The sequence below is a fragment of the Ptiloglossa arizonensis genome, chromosome 3 (genome assembly GCF_051014685.1).
Source record: "Ptiloglossa arizonensis isolate GNS036 chromosome 3, iyPtiAriz1_principal, whole genome shotgun sequence".
Taxonomy (NCBI): Eukaryota; Metazoa; Arthropoda; class Insecta; order Hymenoptera; family Colletidae; genus Ptiloglossa; species Ptiloglossa arizonensis.
Genome location: NC_135050.1, coordinates 14,217,597 through 14,224,188, shown reverse-complemented (window position 1 = coordinate 14,224,188; position 6,592 = coordinate 14,217,597). Strand labels below are relative to the sequence as shown.

General features: G+C 43.4%; 1 long non-coding RNA gene across 1 annotated transcript; it reads left to right on the top strand.

Moving 5' to 3' along the window:
* Positions 1-286: 286 nt before the first annotated feature.
* On the top strand, positions 287-6,235 carry LOC143144973 (uncharacterized). The gene is made up of 3 exons (XR_012991563.1): positions 287-341; positions 1,035-1,188; positions 6,037-6,235. It is a non-coding gene; the product is annotated as an uncharacterized LOC143144973 (long non-coding RNA).
* The last annotated feature ends 357 nt before the right edge of the window (positions 6,236-6,592 follow it).

The window sequence follows — 6,592 nt, the reverse complement described above, 5'->3', positions numbered from 1 at the left end:
GAATAAACTCGGAGCATAATCGCGGCACCTTATCGGTGCTTACAGATTCCACGCACGTACGCACGGAGAACATCCTGAGCACGGTAAGTGGCGTATGGAGATATCCAAAGGGGGCTTGGATAGCTCGAATGGTTCGCGAGGGTGCCGCGCGAAGGGTGGTGCCGTGGCGGAGAAGGGTGAAACCAGGTGGATGGATACGGAGGCAAGGAGGAAGCAAGAGACACGAGAACGGAAGACGATACGGTAAAACGGGAAGAAAGAGGGAGACAGCGGCTCGGGAAACGAGGGAGAGGGAGAGGATCGGAGCCAAGGGAAGATAAAAGCAAAGAGCGAGAGTGAAGGTAAACGATGCGGGAGCGAGACGGAGAGAGAGGTAACGAGATGGGGTAGGGAAACGTGGACTTGGAAGATCGTTCTCTGGACCATCCTCTACCCTCCCCCCCTTCTCCCGCCCTTCCGATTTCACTCGACTCTTTTCTCTCGTTGTTCCTCTTCCTCGCACTCCGCATTCAAAATACGTCGATACTACAAGGGGTTTCCCGTGTCGCGGTGCGTAGAAAGAACGACGAAAATCTTATCGCGGGACGAATTCGAGAACGACCACTCGATCGGGCGAAATTCTTCGTTAAATTAATAATCGTCCGGTGGAAATTGTGGAAACCTTGATTTTCATCCGGCAGAAATTTGTCGTTTTGTACGAAACGTTCAAGGGGATTTTGTATGTTTCGAGAGAAGCGGTCCGGAATTTACGAAGAAAATATTGTTCGTTGATTGTTTCAAAATTTGAGTACAGATTTACCGATTCTGGTAGAACGTATATTGAATTTCGTGCAATCGATGGTCGTTTAATATACAGGTGTTAAACAAGCGTGTCGAGAATGGATTTAATGTTTCTTGTTTTTGGTTCTGGAACAGCTGGAACGAAAGTAGGAATAGAATTTTGTTTAAGTATGAGTTCGGTCATTCGTTGGACTCGAGTGAACGAACAAATTGAAACTTCTTATCTTACTTTTGGTGCGTTTCGTGCAAAATAGATGCCAAAAATTGCACCATCATCGGACCCTTTCTCCAAAAATGACTAAACAGAGAATTTCCTGGAAGCTCTACGTCAATCCCACCGTTGACAAACTCTGCACGAAGGAGCCGACTCAGCTGTACGAAACGTCAGCATTTAACGGACAACTGATTGTAAGTCGTAACTGAACAGAATAAAAAATTACACAATCGAAACGCTTTAATATGCGCATTAATGTATATTTATACAGCCACGATAAATTATTAACAAACGGTAATACTAATGTTGTACTAAGTATACATTACGAGTAATATTCAGAATCTTCTATTATCGTTCGAAACATTTATCTCGCTTTCCTTGCGTTTCGTAGAAGGTAGATGAAAAAGTTGCACTCTCATTGAAATCTTTCCTCAAGAATGAATAAACAGAGAATATCCCGGATGTGCAAACGAGTCGAAACCGAGGAGAATTAAAACTGAAATGCATGTTTAGCTGTGGATGATTATTAACGAGCAATCGTATTAATACATAATATGAACGTAAAGTACCTTGCAATAATACTACCATGTAGATACTATGAATAGTAAACAAAATCTTCTATTACTGTTCAAAGTTTCTAATATCGACAAATTTGTCGCTAATCGTGGCCCTTACCTTGCCTCTCGTTTGGTATAAACCATAACAAAACAATTGCACTTTCGTCAAACCCCTCACCAAAATAGAAGATAGAAAAAAAAGCAAACTCTCCTGTAAACGTTCAAAATTACTAATATCAACAAACTTCTCGATAATCGTGACTTCACCTTCTCTCTTGTTTGCTACAAACAAAAAGAAAAAGAATTGCATTATCCTTAAACCCCTCTCCAAAATAGAAGCCAGAAACAAAAGCAAACACTTCTGTTAACATTCAAAATGATTAATACCAACAAATTTCTCGATAATCGTAACCATACCTTCTCTCTCGTTTGACACGAGCCTAAAAATTCTCTCTCGAAACCCTCTCTTCAGAAACTTATAAACAAAGAATCTCCAAACGGGTCGTCTTGGATCCAACCGATCAAAATAACTAATACCAAGAAATTTCTCGATAATCGTAACCTTCTTTCTCGTTTGGCACGAGCCTAAAAAATCTCTCTCGAAACCCTCTCTTCGGAAGCTTACAAACAAAGAAACCCCATACGGGTCGTGTTGGACCGAACCGGTGACAAATTCTACGCGAAGTAGTCTCATCTGTGCCCATCCAGCTATACGAACCGTCAGCATCCGAGCGACAACTGAGACGAAACGAGGAGAACGCGATCCGCGGAATCGTTGATCTTCCGGCAATTACGTGCCGTAAGCTCGTCGAGTGTTCGATCCCGCGGGAGTCCACTGAGAGGAACCGAGCACGGTCCGCTCGAAGGCCGCCTCCGCCGCCGCCGCCGCCGCCGCCGCCGCCGCCGCCGCCGCCGCCGCCTCCTCCGCTCGCGGCCTAATGCACGGTTGAGCGACAGCCGGTTAATTTTTGCTCGGGGGCCGATTCTTGGCCCCTTGGCCGCGGCCTTGGGCGCTCGCTCTCGCCGGTTTAATAATGCAGGACGCCACTGTGTCAGTGTGCCAATTCCACCCCGGGCGGACCGTGACAACTGTCAAGTCGTCGACGTCCCAGCCGCGCACTCTTTCCGCTTGAAACTTTCATCGGATGCTCGTTTTCCTCAACGAAACAACGTCGTCTCGTAGACGAGTCCGCGTCCCGGGTTACCGGTTCACGAAACGGTTGGATCTTTTATAACGTTCACTCTGTCTCGGTTCGCGTGAATTATTCTCCGCGGTGAACTTACGGCCGCGCAGACTCCACTCGAGATTTCACTGTATTTTCGGCAAAGGGTCCGATCGAAGAAATGAGCGTCCTGTCAAAAGTTTCTTGGAATATTTACTCGGTTGTTCAGGTTGTCGCAGACTGGACAAGAGCCGGGCTTGTTTCGAGCCGGTGATTCTTCTGCTCGCGAGGGGTCTAACCGAGCCAGAGATCGCTGGAAAGGAACTGGAGTGGTAATTGTAGCGCGAAGTTACACGAAACGTTGAGAAATTATTGATGCACGGATTCGGGCTCGGACCGAGCTATTTGAGAAACTTGGTAAAAGACAAGAGGGTACGAATTATTGTCTGGCTCGTTACCGTTACCTGTCGCTGGACCATCTCGCGGAATTGTAAATGAAATAACGATAATATTGGAACGGAAGGAACTATTCTTCCGATCGAATTCTAACTTCGCGAATGTCAGCTTCGAGTTGGGTAGGAGGACATTTTTCTTAGATCGATCCCACTGTGAGATTGACAATTTCTTACGACGAGCATTTGGTAATTTTCTTCAACACTCTGTTCAATTAGGACATCGATATTTTTCCAGTGGAACGAATCCGATTTGGGTTTATCGTTAGCTCAGTCACTTTCTCGGTGATATACGAATCGGGTGCGTTTTGTGTAATATCTCGACACGGTTCTTTCGGATAAGTTGTTCGTTAAGTCTATTCTACTTAATCGATGGAATTCCTTTTCGAAGTTTCTCGTTGCGGATGTACCACGATGCGTCGACTATCGAATACGAGAACATAGTCTCCGAATACGGTAAATTAGGTCCGATCTAGTCCGAGGTAGCATCTTGGGGCCCTACTTATTTTTAATACGCATCCTTGACGTACCAATCACCTCCAACGCGACAATAGCAATCTTTGCTAATGATACAGCTATAATGGTAGCATGTGAAAGAGCAGCCCTCTGGTAGCATCCGAACACCTAAATCAAGCGTGTAGTCATGGTTGTTCAAATAACGAGTAAAGGCTGACGAAACCGAATCGGTACGCGTTGATTTCACGACGAAGAAAACTACGTGCTCGTTGGTTCTTTCCAACAACGAAGCCGTACCATGATCCGATAAGATCGGATACCTTGGCTTAAACGTATAATAGACGAAGGCTAACCTGAAAATATTGCCTTCGGCGAAAGAGAGTATAATTATTGCAATTATATTTCACAGATCGTAAGAATCAACTTTATCGGTGAAAAATATCTGGAATTTATCAAGTCGATCGAAAGGGATAGGAAAATGTGAAGCTGAAAACTATCTCAGAGATATTAAATGAATTTTTCTAGCCACGATATTCTTGCAATTTTCTTCTCGGATGATACAATTCGAATTCATTCGTTTCACTTCGGTCGTAAATTGTTGTACACCTGTTAAACTTTACCAGCAACGCTACGTAAACTTTATTAGCAACCGATGATAATAGAAGGAAATGTTAAGGAAGATGTGCTCACGCAAGATGTATTAATTAAGATATATTATTCGATATTTTCAATGATAATTTTATCGCAATCTACGGTATGTGTCATTATAGTTATTGTTTGGTTGTTTGTAAATTAATTTTTTAAAATACACATATTGTTCTCGGTTTCTCTAAATGCTTGAAAACTTTACGAAACAGAATACATCTCGTGTAATCACTTTCGAGAATAACAACGAAGCACCGATAGATTCAATCGGAAAATGTAAACCAAATGTAAATTAATTTTTTAAAATACACATATAGTTTTCGGTTTCTCTAAATGCTTGAAAACTTTACGAAACAGAATACATCTCGTGTAATTACTTCCGAGAATATACAACGAGGCACCGATAGATTTAATCGTAAATACGATAAACAATACGGAATAGTAAGAGATCGTTTTAGAACGAAGGAATGGTCTATTCTACGTTCGCCAGTGTGTTGCAAATAGCATTCATTCGCCCGATGCTCCTCTACTTTTCTAGCCTTGGAGATTCTAAACTTATTTATCTCACGGTTCGGCTTCTAGGCAACAGGGGCCCAGAACTCTGTTGTTTGACCAAGACAAAGAAAACATTCGTTAAGAAAAGGCCATTAGACGCGAACTCCTTCGTTCTCTTCTTCCTCGTTCTCTTTTTATTGGTTAACGCATCTGTGCGAAGTGGAATGAAGTGAGAACGAAAGTGCCTGGATATTTAGTAAATAAAGTTCGAAGCGAAGTTCGCAGTGACCGTGACAAGAAGACTGCAGCTTTGTTTCCCTTTAAAACGCTAAAACGCTTTTTATTGCTCGTTTCGTAGAGGAAGCACATAGAAATGACTTCGTTCAAGGTTTGTGGGTGAGCTTTTATGGATGATAAAAATATTTGACGTTGCTAGGAGTATTTGCACGATGTTGAGTGCCATTGTGAAAGGGTCCAAAGTATTTGTGGAACGCTTTACGAGACCCCCGGTTATTAATATTTAACAATTTCCAGGCAACAGGAATACAAGTTTAGTTTAAAATCGATTATTTACGCACGACGTACACCTTGGCGAAACAATTTTCTATTTAAATAAAACAATGTCTTACCATTGTTCATACCTCTGAACTGGATCCCCTGATCACAGTGTTCCAATGTTTCACAATATTTCTAAGATCGAATCGTTGCAAACATAAACTCGAAGTTCGATGCACATCGATTCCACGCATACGAAAGATAATCCGTTGATCCACCGAGTGAAAGTTTAAATCGATCGAGAGCAAGATTAGCGAAAATCAATCGAAACAAAAGAACGGGATTTCTTTCGCTTCGAAGCAACGTGTAACGATTTATCCGCGTGATTCGTTCGTTCGATCGAACGTTTAAATTTCTACACAATCGTTGCGAAATATTGCATTCCGCGTTCGAATAAAAATGTTCCTTCCGACGATAAAAGTGTCGTTTGTCCGTTATTCGTTGCACGTAACTTTCATCCGTATGAAAATGTTGCTCGTTTGTAACGCGATAACGATAGATCGTCGGTTTCGTTTCGCATCGGAGACGCGGACAGGAGGGAAATACACGGAGCGATCGTTGGCCGTTCGTTCGATTACGAATCCTGAATTCCATTATAAATTTACGTTGTTGCGAAATCCGATGGAAAAGTATCGGGCACTCGTTACCGAGTTTACAGCGTCGATTATCGACAGCTTTAATGGCCTCCGTTGACTCGCCGTGGAAACATTCTGTTTCAGGACTCCGCTCGAACGAGTAAAAAGGGTGGACGGATAAAGAGATATCAACGCGGATTTACTCGGTATCCCGCTAGCAGCGGGAAGTGCTCGTAGCTCGATCCGGCCGTCTCAAGGATGGAAGGATCCTCCGCAGATATTCACCTTCGAATCCTGAAGAAAACGAGCCCGCGCCGAACTCGATCGCCATAATTTACGACGACGACGTACCGAGAGAACGTTATCGCACGATTCTGATCAGCGGCGAGAGACTTCGACCCCGCGATACAAAAAACCATTCGAGATCTCGTCGAGGTCGTTACTCGAACTCGCCGAGTAATGAGGGACTATCGAAAGCGAAGGCAAAGACGCGAGATCCGAGCGTTGCACGTGTTTTCTGGCCTGATCACTCATTAGTTAACAGGAAGATCGAATGGTCGGGGCTGAAGAAGGAAGAAGAGGCGGAGGCGGAAAAGAGGAACGATGCCGTGGAGTCGATTCGATTGTTTAGTGGTTCGCGTTTCATTTTTTTTTTTCTTTTTTTTTTTTTGTGTTCGAGCGTTCGTTAGCTTTTAATATT